The sequence below is a fragment of the Humulus lupulus genome, chromosome 8 (assembly GCF_963169125.1).
Source record: "Humulus lupulus chromosome 8, drHumLupu1.1, whole genome shotgun sequence".
NCBI classification, from domain to species: domain Eukaryota; kingdom Viridiplantae; phylum Streptophyta; class Magnoliopsida; order Rosales; family Cannabaceae; genus Humulus; species Humulus lupulus.
In genome coordinates, this window is record NC_084800.1 from 55,232,935 (window position 1) to 55,241,061 (window position 8,127).

The 8,127-nt window shown below is 29.6% G+C and overlaps 1 long non-coding RNA gene across 4 annotated transcripts; it reads right to left on the bottom strand.

Moving 5' to 3' along the window:
• Positions 1-1,689: 1,689 nt before the first annotated feature.
• On the bottom strand, positions 1,690-6,660 carry LOC133797303 (uncharacterized). Of its 4 annotated transcripts, none has more exons than XR_009875633.1 (6): positions 6,316-6,660; positions 5,372-5,476; positions 4,482-4,527; positions 2,785-2,870; positions 2,083-2,685; positions 1,690-1,887 (listed from the first exon to the last, which is right to left on the bottom strand). It is a non-coding gene; the product is annotated as an uncharacterized LOC133797303 (long non-coding RNA). The 4 variants fall into 4 exon arrangements; XR_009875631.1 differs by having other exon boundaries at positions 2,083-2,187; positions 2,592-2,685; positions 2,785-4,527; XR_009875632.1 differs by having other exon boundaries at positions 2,083-2,870.
• Positions 6,661-8,127: the final 1,467 nt, after the last annotated feature.

Consider the following 8,127-nt stretch of genomic DNA (forward strand, 5'->3'; position numbering starts at 1 on the left):
CAAGACCCCAAATGGGTTATGGGCATATGACCTACTTAGCTAGTAGGACCCCACTAACCCCATGGGCATATGACTTGTTTAGTCTATGGGACCCCAAGTAATAATGGCCATTATAATAAGTGTATGTATTAAGTGTTATGATATGTCTTTACGTTTATTACGAAATTATGTTTATGACTATGTGTTAGATTTTCCTTGCTGGGCATTAGGCTCATTCCTTTTTGTTTTATGTGCAGGAAAATAGCTTTAAGAGGCGGTAAGGTTCGTGGATGCTTGGGATTGTGTATCGATGACGAATGGAGTCAAGGAGCCGAGCGTTATTCGATTCGAGGATGTAGTTTCTGTTTTATGTCTTTTACATGTATTTTCCGCACTATTTATGTAATGTCTTTTTATTTTAAACCATGTTTTGTTTTTAAAGACAATGGGATCCCATATCCTTTTTGGTATTTATTTTGTAAGTAACTCTTATTTTTTTTACAAGTTACTTAATAAAATTATGGTATTTTTGCAAATGTAAGTTCTATTAAGGATGGTATGTATAGTTTCGTTAATAGTCCAAAAGTCTAGATTAGTGGGTCATTACAGTTAAACCCTATTTTTGCCGCTTAGGTCGGCGAATTGTAACTTTTGAGTTGTAATGACCATTTTGGAACTATAAACAACTTTGTAAATGTTATTATGGGATCCCATGTTCAGTTTAATGTTTTAATGAAACATCCATTCATCTTAACCGAAATTTTGAACCTTGGATTAATAATCACATTTAGATGCATATTTATGACATAATGACTCGTTTAGCGAGTTAAGCACTGTTTAAAACACATAGTGTAACGGTTTTGGCTAACCAGGGCTTTACAGATGTCCATTTATTGATGTGTTATGACTAGGTTTTACGTCAAGGCTCGGGTTTAGGGGATCGTGCTCGGGATCGCATTAATCAATCAGCTTGGGACGCAGGTAAGAAAACTGTTTGTGCCCATAGAGTAGGGCATGGCCCGATTATCTATGTTTAATGCTTTATGTGAATCTATATGACTTGTTGTGCAATGTTTGTATGATTGTGAATGAACGAAGAAGGTCGGGAATGACAAAGGCCGAGAACGACAAAGGTCGAGGACGACAAAGGCCGGGATCAGCATTAAGCATCACTACAAGAAAAAATGCTTTTAATAATACAAAAAATGTGTTATCAAAACATACCATAACACTTTTTGACGTGTTAAGACCGACTATGTTATCGTAGGTCAGTGTACTTTACATAACACTTTATCATTGTTATACAGATGTGTTATTATACTGTCAACGATAACACACTTTCTGTGTCATTTTAATAAATAGATAAGTGTTTAATTATATTATTTATAGTAGATTATATAACACATTTCAATATTTATAAATTTGTATTATACTACACTTTAGTATAACACATTTTTTGTGTTATATAATAAAGTTTGCATAACAAAATTCTTTACTTATAAAAAGTGTTATTGTAATAGATATTATAACACATTTTTCGTATTATTTTAATATTTATATAAATTTAAATTCTCATTATATATTCATTTATATAACACTAATTTATTCTATTCTATGTTTATTTTTTATTTATATAATTAAAATTAACTTTCTAATATATACTAAAATCATCAAATGAACTTGATTTTCAAATAACAAAAAGTAAAAACATTCAACATTGTATTAACAATCCACAAATTAGTTTAAAACATTCAACACTGTCATCAACAACAAAATGTTCTTTAAGTATTCAAGTAGTCTTAAATATTCAACATATTGAAAAGTTATTACTTTAGCACAAAATATTCTACAGCTGCCCAACACAAAGCTTTCAAAATTAAGTATCATTTTCTATTTTGCTTGTCACATCTACAAAATAAACAAAGAAATATTTTATTGTTATTATCTAGCATCACAAATTACTTCAAGAAAAATGCTATGGAAATTATTTCCAAGAGAGGACAACACATACAAAATAATGAATTCACAACTACACCAAAACAAACAAAGAAACCAAACACTAAATTATAAGACATTGGTTCTTTTTTTAGTATGAAAATGTACCTCATGGAATAACTTTTTTAGAAGGCTTGTATTGTAAGCATCGCATTATTAGGACGAAATAAGTAAGATTCTAGTACAATATACACATAAGAACTTAGTTGTAACCTGTCAGATATGAAATTAATCAAGCAAAAATTATTATTATCATCCTAAGCCAGCTAATAGCTTACTAAATGTGTAAGGATGTGTTTTTTTTTAATTCAATAAGTTCACAAGTTGTAAAGGTTTAAAAATCCAAATGTGAGAGCACTAGCAATTACTTAAAGGTTCATAATCATCAGTTCAATGGAATGAGTATCAAAAGCTATACATGAACAAAATGAAAAGACAAGCACCAAATCATGATTGAAAATCACAAAAGTTTACAAATGTAATTATATGTTTAAATGAATGTTACAAGTTTAATCACCTGCTCTATGTGATTTGAACATGAAGTATGGTAGTATTAGTATATAAAACATGTTAACTTCTGATCTTACAAAAGAATGGTAAGTCCGAAAGCATCCAACCTGAAGAATTAACCATCATATCATTGGTTATAATTTCAAACATGTCTTGTAGAACTTTCACTACTTTACCAGCAAGATATCCATTTCCCTCACCCTTGAAACATTTAATACCATAAGTTAGTACGGTTTGGACTCAGACTACAGACTCCTTACTCTAAAAAATCAAGGACAAGCCAGAAATATGCAGGCTTACCAGAAGTTCAAGCAACTCAATCAAATTTGGAAGCTCAATCATTCTAAAGTCCTCAAGAAAACTTGATCTTTTAAGGCTTTCTTCAACTTCATTTATTATTTCAGATATGACTCCAGAATGCAACACAAGGATCATCATAGAAGCAGAAACAATAAGTGAGAAGCCAGCATTTGAATGTTCTATTAGACAAAGAAAGTAAATTGAATATGGGTACAATTACATGACCAGTTTTAGCTGGCCAAATATGTGGCATACTGCATAATCAAATTTTGAGTTGATCCTTGGATATTCAATAAAAAAGATTTTAAAGTGTGCTGTTTAAGATGATACGTTATCTTTTTGTATTAAAAAACTAAAATCTGTTTCTTGTCAAGAAAGCGAAATAATAGCAAAAATATGAATTCTAGTATATTTCTTAAACCTTCAAAGTAATGCTAGTTGCTAAATTCAACATCTAAGAAATAACAAGAAGTGTACAAAGTTGTGGATAAATAAATTATTTAATTCTAAAGACCGCAATAAATATTCCTTAATTTTGCTCTGAGGAAATACAATCTCATTACCTACAAATTGCAAAATAGATCATTAAATTATTAGCAAAGAAAGAAGTAAATTGTTATGTTAATTAGAAACAAAACTTATATGAAAATTATGGGACAATGAGCTAAAAAGTAATTAATAGTGAACCACATAGAGTGATACTTAGAGCAATGATGTCCAACAGGGTTCATGTATGAATTATATCCTTTGGCAATCACTTGCACTAGCACAGTCTATGCAAAAGACAAGTAATTGATGGTGCTCTTATAAAATCAATAATTTTGTCTCTCATTGGTTGGTATAAGAAATTTTTTATGAAATGGGCATAAGAAGAAACAGAATCAAGTAATGCAAGTAAAAGTGTCACAAAGATGTAAAATTTAGACTCTACAATACATATAGTTTCATTAAAAGTCATTCTAATGAAAAAAAATGCTTTATAATTTAAATCAATTACATTATAAAGACAAGACGTACGTCAATACAACAAAAAGTGAATCAATATATAGATAGCTCAAATAGCTTTGAGTAGCCTACTAGTAAATTTTTGTAAGAACTAGTGTAGAAATTATTATTTGAAGATAAGGTTTTGGTGTGGAATAAGAATGATTAAGTAAAAGAATAAATGAGACAAATACTATCAGAAGTTTCTGCATTAAAACAAACATAGAAAAAATATTAAACTAGTTGCGACTCTTAAGTCATATATGTCTTATTACTATAATTGCATATCTCTTCATGACCAAGGGTACCAATTTTTAAAGTTATTCATCTATGTCTAAGGAAGAGCTATGTAATAGATTAATAGCCATATATGAGAAAATGAATTGAACAAAAAAGTAAGCATAGAATCCATAATCAGAGTAAGAGGTTTGACAAGCATTTACACTATTTAGTAAGTTCATTTCTATATTTGACAAGATTAAATTTTCTAGAAAATAAACTACCACTAAATATCCATTTCCATTGTCAACTACAGACTCTGCATCAAATTAATAAACAAACTTTCAACAATTTAACTAGCCAACAAATAAAGGACAGGAAGATCAACGTTTAAATACAATGCTCCCCCTGCTCTTATATTGATTGATTTGTGCGAAGAAAAAAAAAGTCTACTGAACCACACTACTGTTGTCAATAATATAAATCAACTTTACCTTGACATTATTGGCTCTCTCAATTCACCTCAGCAATAAAATCTAGCTGGAAAGCAAAGGAAAACAAAAAAAAAATTAGGTGGCGGTGGGTACTGGTTACAAGTAGCACACAACACACCAAGAAACAATGATAACCTTACTATTTTTTTTAATATAAATGTGATGGATGCATAAAATAATAAATATGATGACATGATATGGCACTAAATCTATCAAATATATGTTTTTCAAAGTTACCTGTGATTCTCATGGAATATCCCTCCATATGTTTAAGACCCCATGTTTCATGGCTTTATGTCATAGAAATAATATTTTATGCTTCTGCTATTATTGTGGGAGCTTTCAAATTTTAATATCTCATATTGTAAATAAAAAAAATGGTAGCACAGTTTTTTTTTTTTTGTTAATCACTCCATCCCACAACTAGGAGGCAACATTTCATTAAAAAAGAACCCTACGTGGGACACTACAAGAACAACAAGTTGAATAGCCCAATGAAAAAGGATTCACAAGACAAAAACTAAGAAAAGATAAAGGAGTAGAAAAATTGATATAACATAAAATGTTCATTTTCTATTTCAAATTATATATATGAAAGTATAACAAGACACAATAAACTATGCATCATAATCAATGTGATGTAACTATGCATCATAGTCAAATATATATGGACTCAAGTACCTCTCCTAGAAAATAGTCTCCTAACAAGTAGCCTGAAACAAATCTCATCAAGATAATAAATAGAGTCTTTTTATTTAAATTAATAAAAAACATAATGTATAGAATTAAATGAGAATCAGTTTCTAGAAAAATTACTATTGATCCATATTTAATACTTACTAACAATTATCTAAGCATGCAATCAAATAAGAAAGGAAGAAAATGATTACCTTCACAAAAAGTCACCTTAACTCTCCTCCCCTTGCAATGTTTCAAAAAAAAAGTTCATATATATCACTCTCTCCCAGAAGAATATCAATGAGTTGATGAACTTTCTGTAATTAGACATGGAAATTAAATTAAACCAATACATCCCCATATACGGTAACCTCACCTAAAACAACACTATTCAATAGTTAATGGTTTAATGACTTAATATGCTTTTATTCACAACAAAAATAAAACTAATTTGTGAAAGTACAGAGTATACGCCATATAGCCTATATATAATTTTACATAGGAATTTAACTAGTATGTAGCCTACAAGGGTTAAGTGCTTGGATTTCAATAGTATACATCATGTTTTATAAATAAATATATATAAATATAAATATATAAATAATGAAGAAACAGTCAAACAATATATCACTCACATAATAAACAACACATCACTCACATAATAATACATCACATGGTTGCGTAAACTTCAATCTATAATGAATAAATTGTTCAGTAGTTCATTGCATTAAGAAATCAACATCATTTAGATTAAAATAAAATAAAATAAAAGACATTTACATTTTTCTCTCTCTCTCTCTCACATACACATATATATACATAATATTCTAAATCCATTATAAAACTTGTGGCCATTCCTTTCTTTTTTTTTTTAGTTTAAAATATATAAATGAGTACGAAGAGGTAGATAAAAAAAAAAGCAAAACTCAAAAAAAAGAAACATTTCCTTATATCTTCATTTCTGACCAAATAGAGAAAAGCAAGACCCACTTAATGATTTCTCCAAATTATAGAGAATAGGCATAAAAATGAAGAATCTGATATAGATCTAAAGAGAAGAGAAATTCACCCACAATCATAAACAATAAATAAAGTATAGATGAAGAAAATAATATAGTGATGATATATATATAGAGAGAGATTGTGAAGACGTTACCTTGGTAGGATGGTTCTAAGGCTTGGGAGAGCTCAAAGGCTTGTGGAGCCAAAATCTACAATATGTTCCAAATAAGATCCCAAAACTCAATACATTGTGTACTTATGATTATAAATATAAAATGGCTTGTTGTGTCTAACCATATCTAATGGTAAAGGGACAAAGAGAAGGAGTTGGATTTGTCCCATGATTTTCCTTCGTCAGAAAAAGGGATATACAAAGATGGTTGCATCCAAGAGAGGTGGTGATATTCAAGGTTTAGTCTTTACCAATTTTTTTTTCAGCTAGGGTTTGGGAAAATGAGAGAGAGAGTATTCCGTATAAGAGGGAAAAAATATAACACAAATTTCATTTACCGCTTTTATTTTAAGTTGCCGCCTTTTAATTTAAGTTTATTTACTTTACTGCATTTATTATATATATTATAATACTTTTTCAATATTCTGATGTGTTATTGAAAGGAGTTTTTGGTGTAGTGCATGCTAAATACAAGCCGCTAGGGTGAGACCCTCTAAGGGTGCTGTACGCACTTGCGCGGTGAAGACCGTAAACCCAATTCTGGTAAAGCACATGGGTCAGCATAGGTTACTATATGTTTAATCGATTATCTGTTTAAGCTATTTATTACTGGATTGAATTGTGATATGCCATGCGTTGAGTTTTCTTTCTGGGCCTCGACTCACGGGTGCTCTATGGTGCAGGTAAGGGCAAGGGAAAGGTCGACCAACCATGAGTTGGAGAGCGTGGAGCAGCGTGTACATATTCGGCCTACTTGGCTGCTATGACCGGGGTTGTTTGAGGAATTTACTGTAAATGGTTGATTTTGTCGCATAGGTCGACTGTATTGAAACTTTTGAATTGTAATACATTTTTGAAACAGTATTTTGAGATCCCAATATATAACTTTTATGAATTTAAATGAATGTCCAAATCTTTATAAGCAACGTTCGTCAAATGAGTCTTTATTCGATTTAATTATATTTTTCAACTTAAAATCTTGATTAGCAAGCTAATGACGCATTTATAATTCACATCCTATCGTCTCTAAGGTAGTATGTTGGTACAATAATTGTATCAAACTCACCCTAAAAATCTTAGACTAGATGTAATGATAATAGGGTAAAAAACACGGAAAAAAAAACAAATGAATACACTCAATAATTATTGTAAAATAAATCTTTCATCAAAATATATATTGAAAGAAAAAAGTCCTGAAAGAAGATTCCATCGGATCTTATATTAAGTGAAATTATAAAACTTTTGCTATTCACTTTTCTTTTGATTTTGAGAGAATAAAAATTATTAAGACCCATGTCATGTCCTATTTTTTCATCAACCATCCTCATTTGGTTGATGTATATATATTTTTTCTTCTCTTTTCAAACATTATGTTTTACCCTTTGTTTGTTAGGAAAGAAAAATGGGAGGAAAGAAAGTTTTGGAGAGAAAATTGGAGAGAAGCAAAAGTGAAAGATGTTTGGTAGAAAATAAAATGTGGAAGAAAAGAAAAGTGAGAGGAAAATAAAAGGTGGGACCCACAACAAATATTTTCTCTTCAAATTGGAGAGAAAACTAGAGAAAAAATTCTTAATAATTTTATTTGACTAAAATAACATTGTGTTACTCCAATATTTTTTCTATTTCCTTTTTTAACAAATTAATTCTTTAAAAATATTTTTTTATTTTATTTATACATAAATATCATTACTACTATCAATATAAACATCCTATTTATATTTATTTCATTATTTTGTTCACAATACTTTTTTTTTAACTTTGTAAGTTAAAATCATTCATTTATGTTTTATCTTC